The 9,804-nt window shown below is 41.2% G+C and overlaps 1 long non-coding RNA gene across 1 annotated transcript; it reads right to left on the bottom strand.

Annotated features, from left to right (window-relative positions):
• Positions 1-306: 306 nt before the first annotated feature.
• Positions 307-9,133, bottom strand: LOC147044929 (uncharacterized). Its single transcript, XR_015068335.1, has 3 exons — positions 9,076-9,133; positions 4,522-4,575; positions 307-4,170 (listed from the first exon to the last, which is right to left on the bottom strand). It is a non-coding gene; the product is annotated as an uncharacterized LOC147044929 (long non-coding RNA).
• Positions 9,134-9,804: the final 671 nt, after the last annotated feature.

Below are 9,804 nucleotides of genomic sequence, written 5' to 3'. Positions count from 1 at the left end.
TGCTTGTCTCTCCTTTTGATCAGTTTGCCCTCTGCATACCCTAAAGCCATTCTTAATGAAGTCGAGGTCCCCAACAGTGCTCCGTTGACGTCTGTTGCCGTACTGTTGCTGTTGCCGACGAGGATGGAAATAGTTGATGGTAAATATTTTATCACAAGTGTTTCAACACTTTCAAGAAGAGAAGTTTGAGGATACAAATATATTAGCAAGGTAAAAAGAGAATATGTTCAATGTATAGTTTTAAAAAAAGTCTCAACAGCAGTTAGATTTGGGTGTTTAATTTCCTCATAAATCATTTTTTGGGGGGGAAACCATAGACAGCACCAGCTGTGCTAAATCAAATGAACTGTGGTGGTGTGCCACCATGACATTTTTGCAGTGTCAATTACAAATACAACATTTTAATAATCAATTCTGATAATTACATTTTAAATATTCAAACTTCCGTGTGTCATTCTGGTCAGAACAATTGCTTCTTATGTAAACCAAAGTGTCTCTCGACCAACATTTGGAGTCATCGTCAGAAACGAGGTCCCTCCGCATTAAAGTGGAGACATTGCTGAACCCACAGTAAGACATTGCCACCAAAAGGCCTGCCGGGATTGTCCAAACACTTTGCTTCACTTAACTGGTTGGAGGCATGTTTTATGTCCCATCTGAACATATTGGTGAACGCCTTGATTCATATGTACTGCCTATTGATCGTAGCACCAGCTCAGCGGCAGGAGCCGATGCGGTAATGAATGATGGCGCAGAGCGCCGTCTGAACCCGCTGACCTAAGCCGCTTGACTGACAGAGCATTGAGAGGAGATAAAGGCTGCATACCATACATCCAAAGAGCATATCAGGGCATCTAGACCACAGACACCAATTTCATTTGGTTGTTTTTAAAGGTTCCAGCACATCGCGACTTGGCTTGGAGGTTTAGAGAGATAAGAAACAGAAAGACTGATTGTGATCCTACTGATGGATTGGGTAGATGAAATATTGTTTGGTCAAAGAATGCATGGTGACATTTCTGCTTTTGTGGGGCAGAATATGTCACCAAAAAAAGACATTCAACATCCAGTGACAATGATTCATTTTTCTCTCATCATAGTCTCACATGGGAAATCTTTTCCTTACTCCAGTTTTATAATTAGCACGGCACTTAATCTTTATTGTACGTCCTCCAATTTGGTATATAGTTGAGGTTGTTGTTTATATTGCCTTACATTTTGATTGTTTGGCATGGCCATGGAGTTAGATGGTAGAGCAGAGAACCGGGCCTTTCCTTCCCTGTCCAGTCATTCGTTGACATCTAGTTCCCTTTTCTTATCATAGGGCACATTTTTTGGCAATGTTCCTTAAAAATGTCAAAAACCCAAGACGCAAATGATGCATTTGGAGAATCAGTCACAACTCAAAATACCTTTTCAGCCAGTACGTTTCCATCCCATTGTGAGCATTTAACAGGCCGCTTTGTATACGTATGGCTAACAGAGACTCTGAATGAAACTGCAGTCATGGTTATGTTCAGATTCTTTGGCTGATTTACAATTCCCCAACAGATGTGATGACTTTGTGATTACGTTTGGGTTGAAGCACTTGCCGAGCAATTGCCGTATTTCAAGGGAGATGACGTCCAACAATGGCGCTGGAGATTCCCGAACGTCGACACACACGCACATCAGGAAGTTAAGGTAAATGCCAGATGTGACAGTCGAGGGAATGTTTTACACGGTGGAATCACTGAAAGGCCAATTTTACTCAACATCTGCTGTAAATCTAATGTTGTAGAGGTTGTCCATCGTTTTTTTACTACATAGGTCGAATGTTTTCCCGCCTCTGTGGACCATTAAAATGCAGCGTCTCTAACCACCAAGTCAACTCACTTTTCCATCCAAATTCCACTGGTGTAGTCAGTCTTGGAGGAAATGAGAGAACCACATTTCAATATGCTGAGTTGGCTTTTTTTTTTTTTAATGGTCCCAGAAAGTAAAAGCAGTGATTTTGGAGAAGGGGGAAGTGATGATTGTAATCTTGCGCCACAATCTACTGTTTGTATCTCGTGCTTTCTGGCCTATACCGTGGCTCAAGGTCAATCGGACGACTCATCAATGTGCCCGTTTGGCTCCTATGAAAAGTCAAATGAAAGGAGGAGGAGTAAAGGAAAGACACAGCCTCTTGTTTCCTCTCCACCAGTACAGGAAATACTCCTTGAGCAGGGGTGTGGGAAAGCCAAAGCCAGCAGCTAGAAGGGCTCAGCAGGGTGCAGAAGGCCTCCTTGGCAGGATGCAAGCAAAAGGGGATTGTGGGAAATTACATGGGATTAGAGCAGGCGTCTAATGCCCTCCATCCAGCGGGGACATTTTCATCAAGAAACGGGGATGTCGGACAGCCACAAAGAGAGGGGGGGGTGACGGGGACCTTCGCCAAGCAATTTTTATTCAGCTCTCTGGGATTAGACTGCAGAAACCTGCTTTCGTCTCAATTGTGGTGAAAAGAGAGGGTGGTACAATAAAAAGAGTAAAAGAAGGAAATCATGTTGATGGCTGGAAACCCCGCTGAAAAGGACTACATGGCCAAAATTCCCTGTGCAACAGACCTTGCACATAAATATAACGTTGCACTTCATTAAAAAATAACAAGGATCATTTTACATTTCATATAAAATCACAATAAAATCATCAAAGTTGGAGCATCATCTCTCACTGATAAAGGTGACAAATGTTTCATTCTGAAACAGTGTGCCAGGATCTATGAGGCATTAGTTGCCACGTTCTCAAAATGTCCCACAAGACTAAGAAAGATCATCAACGTGACACAAAACGTTCAGTGCCTGCTCGTTTTAAGGGCAACATTGTAAAATCCCAGATTTTACAACCACTTTGCTCATACGAGTGGTCGGGGACATTTCAAAATCAGATGGTTGGAAGCAGCAGAAAGATGCTGTCCTAATATTTGGCTTGCCAGGTGCTAACCACACCCTCTCAATGTCACCATCACTCATGATGTAGTGGTTTACAAGTAAATTAAACAGTCTTTGTCTAATTAGTAGAGAAGAGACGATCGCAAGGTCACCGAGTTCAACTCTGCAGAGTCAAATGGGGAAGAAAAAAAAAATCTGAGTTCAATCAGAAGCTATATCTTATCAAAGTTGTGGAGGATCGCATTCACTTTTAATCTTCTCTGTGCATAACAGATTCCCATTTTAATTTCTTCACCAACTTGGAGTGACATCAGAAGCAGCATATGTTGTTTGATGTGGACTCCACAGCAGAATATATGTATCAACTCCAGATGACTACAAAGTCCAATTGAGATGCAATACTGCTTTTGACAAATGCATTCCGTTTCTCAACCAACCATTTCCCTTTTTTCCTCACTCTTGCCTTCAATATTTCACTCTCAGAGTATTCAGATGACATTTATAACAGGACTGCGGGAGCTACATTTCTTACTGTATATGAATAATACACAAAATCATCTAACGTTAGACTTTCTACACAGCAAGCCAACGCAAACTCAAAATGACATTACTGTGGTTTACACAAAAAAAAAAAACCTTCCCAAAAATAAGATTGCATTCAGTGGCAGTTTTAAAAATAGAGAATCTCCAATGTTTACTTGTCATAAAACGCAGCAGTGTCCTTTCCCAAAATAACTTGTATGGGAAAATCATAGCATCATCAAGTGTGCTAACAATGTTTAATTAGAGTTGGAGAAAAGCAAGCCACTACAGTGGCACGACACTTTTATGAACAGTAAAGTGAAACCACGCTTTCACCAGCCGTGTCCAATGTGAGTTTATGGCCTCCATAGAAGCACACATGGCTCACAGGATGTGAATTCCACACACTATCCATGTGTGCGTCGCCGCGTTGAAATGCGTAATTAAAAACATTCGGGGTTCTAAAGGAAGAGCAGAGTCTGCCATATCATCTTCAGGTCATTTGTTGACTTGAAGAAATTTTAAGGAATGGGTTGGGTAGAAGAACTTCCAAAAACTCTGACATAAAGCCCTTCCAACACTTGTTTTGTATTGTTGCATTCATTTGTGTCTCCCCCCCCCCTCGCTGCCCTCCATTTAGTCCTCCGCTAAACCAGTTTGTTTGGCCCACAGAAGGTATCGGGTGAAGAAATAGTGTCATCTGAGAAGCGCTTCATCCCGCCAATGTTCAAATTGCCTGTAACATAATATGAAGACTTGCTGAACATATTTAGAGCAATGGTTCTCAAGATTTTTTACATCAACCGTACCACTTAAACATTCTAAGCCACGCTACACTGAGCACTATTAGAGGGAGCCGGTTTAACAGAGTAGTCGAATATAAACACTAACATGCAGAAGACGAACATTGGAGCAATTGGCTGAGAAAAAAGTCATTGGAGAGTTTGAGCTTAATCTCTAAAAAATTATATACCTCCGAGGATTAGTCCTGCTTAAATTACATTACATCTTCTGATTTAAAAAAATTGAATAAATCTAAAACAGTCGCAACCTTTTCAAGATAAATAAATAAATGAGACACTCTCACCGGGTGTTGTCATCTTGGAATCGTGTGAATGGGGGATGCATTCTGATTGGTCACCTGAAGAAACATCAAACACGTTTGATATTTGTCTAAAGGTCCAAAACTCAACTACAAATTATTTTCACACTGAGAACTGAGCAAACAATCTCAGATGAGTGTTTTCATTTTGTATTTGTGTGCTTGTCTGTTCCAATCAACTGTACGCCGAACAAATTGGGGATAGCCCCCGTGACTTTTCATTCCAATTCTGAAAAATAAGAGCGTGCTAAAATATTGTCTTTTAAACGCTCAGCAAATAGTTGCTCATTTAGCAGCGTTTGAGAGGCCATGGCAAATGTTGGCACAGCAACTTCACACCCAGTCAGCAGTGAGTGCACTAAATATACAGCTTGTCCAGTGAAAAATCAACACGGTCCCAGCTGGCAGGCTGTTTGTGCTGCCCGGACAACAGCCCGACTCTATAAACACTACTGTAGCGTGGCTGCCGGCCCACCACTCACACACACACACACACACACACACCTGCACACAACATCGGCCAGCTTGTTTGCATTCCTGCTACATGACATCAGTGGCCGGGGTCAAACCCAATAAGCTGACTGGTTGGCTGTGGCACAATTGCTGATCATGTCCAAAGATCACAAAGTCGTGCCAAGAGGTGACATCAGCACGTGGAGCTCTTTGGCAGAAGCCAAAAGGTGCTTCCCATCCACGCACACACACACACACACACACTTACAGTCTGACTCACAAAGATTTTTTTCCATTCAGCTGATTATGTGTGGTAAAGTCAATGTGGAGCATCTGACAATAATTTGTGTTGTAATTACAGCAAAAAATGTGCTTAGCTGGAGATTTATTTCGGTATCTGTTTCTTATTATTTTGGAATTCCTTTTGATACGACTGTATGCAAGTACAGAGGAGGGGTGATCTAAAATTTTAAAACAATAAATGTACCGGTTATACGGTATACCTGTGCATTATGATTTGTTTTAAAGGCACAAGATTTAATATAGCTAATCTTATGTATTATTGAATATCTTTTGATTCAAATTTAAGGTTTGTCAATTATTGTGATTGACAATAAGAAGGCTGCTTAGCCATTTGCTCCACATGAGGCATTTCTTGTCAAACTATTTTTTGTCTTTATCAAAGTGGCTCTGTTTCCCATTTGATTTTTTTTTTCCCCATCCATAGAAGAAAATACCACCCCATCACTGAATATTATTTTCCTTTGAGATGGCGGGTAGCAAAGTGAGTGACTCCTGGAGTGCTTCCCACAAAAAACTTCCAGGGAGCACAACAGGAGGCCGCATTTGGGCTTTGTACATTTTGCAGAAAAAAAAAAACAAAAAACATGTCCCACTGGCCGCTGTAGGACCCCACAAAGACATTTGAGGTTAAGCCTTCTCTAAACTTGATTCTCTGCGGAACAAAAGACATGGATGCTATTTTACTGACTCTTGGCCATCAACAACAAAGCTTCTTTAGTCTCTATAATCTACTGTCTACTATATTAAGCTGCAGAATGAATAAGAAAAAAAAAAAAGCCTCATTTTTTCCATCCCCAAGAATGTTTTCTTATTTGAAATCATGACATCTGTGACCTTAAAGTGAAGAAATCTGTAAGTCCCGCAAAACCAGGGCACCACTTTGCGGTAGAAAGTCGTATTTAAAAAGTGGCACTTGTTTTTTTTCTTTTTAAGCTGCTGTGTGCTTTTTGACCCGCATCTGTCCTTTCCTTTCCTTTGACACAACAAGGAAAGATTAAAATGTCAGCTGGCCTCTGATCGTCGAGGGACTTTGTACTTTTTCATTGGTCTGGATGTGAATCAAAGTATTCGTCATAGTGAAAGTTGGGAAAACAGGGGATTTTTCTTGCACGCTCGTCTCGCAAATCTAAATTGCCACGATTGGCCGAAAACAAGGCAACTTCCTCCTTTGACTTCATTTTCGTTTTGCACTGCCGGAGATAGTGGGCGTAGAAAGAGAAACAAACTAACACAACTGTTGAACAGAAAGCAAGTTTGCTCATTAGCCAGTGAGACATTTTGCCCCTCCGTTGCACAAGAGCTGCCATTGTTGAGGGCTGAGGGAAGCACAGTGTGTGGCAAGTCATGGATGGGTGAATGACAGGCAGGGCTTTAGAGTAGGCTTCTGTTAGTCATTGTGCATTACCGTTAACACATCTGACTGCCTGGCACCCATTCCACTGTACGAGCGGGTGCGTGAAATCACATCAGACAGTTACAATCATGTTTCACATAGACGCACACAGTGTGTCATAGTGACATATCGGGCCTTCCCCTTCCCCCTGCACTGGCCTGATAAATGATTTGGATGGCATTAACGTGGTGGGGGAGGGAGGGAGGGAGGGAGGGCTCGGCGTGGCCCCTTGTCTGCTCTGCATGGTCAATTGGCCCTGACTCAGCTTTCTGGCACTGAACTTGTCAGTGGCTACAGAGTTGGGTCTGATTAAAAGAAGCACAACGCAAATCAATATGATGGAGGCAAGTCCACAGCAGCCGGTGGTGGTCACTGAGAGCTTGAGTGGAGGTCAATAAGGTTTACACTTCATTTGCATGACCAAGTAGTTACGGTTTGTCATTTGCAGGAAACTACATAATGATGATGTGAAACATAACATTTCTGGAAAAAAAACCCACAGTCCAGTAAATTCCATGATGTTCCCTATTAGTAGCTCTCTCAAATCACAGTCATTGATTTGTTTTAATGAAACGCTAGTGTAAATTAAAAAAAAACAACTCGATAAAGACTGCAAGTTAAATGCAAATGCTTCAAATGTTCTCTTAAAGGAATGTCAAGGTGATTTCCAGATAGCTACTCCTCCCACCCCCCACCATCCAAATGTAGAAACGCTCTCAGACAAGGTCAGACAGGACGATGCATTTTAAATGATCGGCTAGCAGAAAATACAATAGGCATTTTTAAAATGGGGAAAAATTGTGGGATAAAGAAATAAATAAAATCATATATAATCATCAAAAAATAGAGAGTGAGAGAATCTTACAGTTCACTATTCTCCATGTCACAAGAGCATGAATGAACTCTGCCCATGACTGTAGGAAAATGACAACTTTTTATTCGTTTTCCAGTCCGAACATGACTGCTGGTTTCTGCCACGCACTGGCATTCATTACACAGGATTGTTTTTTCCACTGGACTTTGATATTGAGAAGGCAGCGGAGTGTTGTGACAGCTTATGGACTGTGATGGAGGGGAAAAAAAGGGGCTCGATGGGACCAGAGAGGATAAATATGGGTGTGGCCGAGCTGGAATTCAGGGCTGCTCAATGTCATACTAGGGAGGACTGCTCAGAGAACAAAAGGGGGGTGGGGGGTGGTCGATAGAAGTACAAGTTTATCAGGGTTTGTGAAGATAAAGGCGATCTGGTGGAAGCACAACAGGATGGAGAAGTAATGCGACGAGAGCTCAGACACGTATAACATCTACAATTCAAGGACATGGATAAGAAAAGAAAAAGCCTTTCTTCACTTCTATCCAGCATGCTCACATTATGTTGAGTAACACAGCAGAATGAATTGATATTTAATGAAACACCCCCACGCATCCTCCACCAAATCTGCTCACAAGTAATGGAGTCCAATGGAGGAGGGAGAGGGAGGGAGGGAGGGAAAGAAAAAAAAAAGTAGGGCACGTCTGCAGATTTAATGAGGCAAAAAAGCGCTCTATGACAAGCTTATGTTTTCTACTCCAAGCAGCAGAGCGATGCAGCAAAAGACACACTTGATTTTCCTGACTGTTGTATAAACTCCATCAACTGCATGTCAACGCAATCACATTTGATCGTTTTTGGAATGTAATCCTATTGAGTAGGCTTAGAGTGCATTAAATCTCAAGCCCCTTTTTCATCTCTGATATGTTTTTTTGCTTTGGTCATTGTGCTACATTGTGGGACAAGAGATACTCAAACATTCTCACAAACCATTGTAGGGCCACCGCCAATTTGTTTCCATTTCAACAGTTTTCCAAATAGGAAATACTGATAATTGAATCAATGTCCTCCAGGTCAGACGACCACAATGATAGACTCTTAACATACCTTTTGCATTCTTAACGACCACAAAAGTCGACTTATTATTTTTTCAACCCACTCCTAATTCTACAGCGGGTTCTTGGTTTTCAATGTGACATTCCGTTACATTCAGTACTTACAGTGTTCAAGGAACAGGAGAAGAGAGAGGCAAAGAATCGTTCCTTTTTTCTTACTCATCCACTTGTTTTGCACTTATAGCCCAATTCATATTTTGATATTTAGAAATATATGTTTTATTCTTTTTTTTACCATAATAAAATGTGTAAAATGACTTAACCAGTTAACCACTGGTGAAATTTCCGATTGTAAAACTCAGCACATTGAGCAGAGTCATGGTGAATGTGGCATGATGCCTGTCATGAGCTTGCACATGCCATTTCATTGGAGCAGACCTAAACAATTTGCAAAGCTGAAGCATGTGCCAAGACAGCTGTAATGTGATCATTTTGTAAAAGCAAATGAAATCAAACGTCTTTACCTGACACAGTGAATTATTTGTCTCTGAATTTTGTTCCTTGGTCCAACTAGCAAAGCCATATTGGATGAATCCAACGCCTTTTATGGCAAAGGTGAGCAGAGTTGTACCATGTTTGGTCAAGGCAGAGGGGTGTTTTGCTTAACTGGCCATGAAATCTCTTTTGATAGGGTACAAACATCTCAATTTATGTTGTGATAATATCATCCTGCTTTAATGAACCGCACAATTTTTGTAAATAGGTTGAATGTTACATTCCATTTGCAGCTTGGAGAGCCATTCTAACCATCCATCCAATTTTAAAAACTGTGATTGGGAATGTGAAGGATTGTTTGTACCTGTGTGCCCTGCGATTGGCTGGCGACCAGTTCAGAGTGTCACGGGCGGTCACGCCTGCAACCCTTGTGAGGATAAGCATTTTGGAAATCGAGAAATGGGTCGTGCACAATAATATAAATATCAATTTGCTTTCATTACAACAAATTCAAGCTTTTTGAGATATAATGATTTGGATTGAGGGCAAACAATTGGCTCAGTCCCTAAATGGCGAGCTCTGAAACTTCTGCAAAGGTAGAAAAGATACTTTTGTAAGCTTATTCCAATTGCTAAAATAAACATCATCCCTATGGTATGACAACATTTCTCTCCATAGACTAATAATTATGGACAAGCAGTATATGTATGTAAGAACCTCCCAGCAAGAGAGCTCATTTGAGAGGAAACTTCTACCAG

Source organism: Syngnathus leptorhynchus, chromosome 15 (assembly GCF_054491065.1).
Source record: "Syngnathus leptorhynchus isolate UIUO chromosome 15, UIUO_Slep, whole genome shotgun sequence".
Lineage (NCBI taxonomy): Eukaryota > Metazoa > Chordata > Actinopteri > Syngnathiformes > Syngnathidae > Syngnathus > Syngnathus leptorhynchus.
Note: the sequence above shows the minus strand (reverse complement) of the source record. Positions and strands in the feature narration are given on the sequence as shown.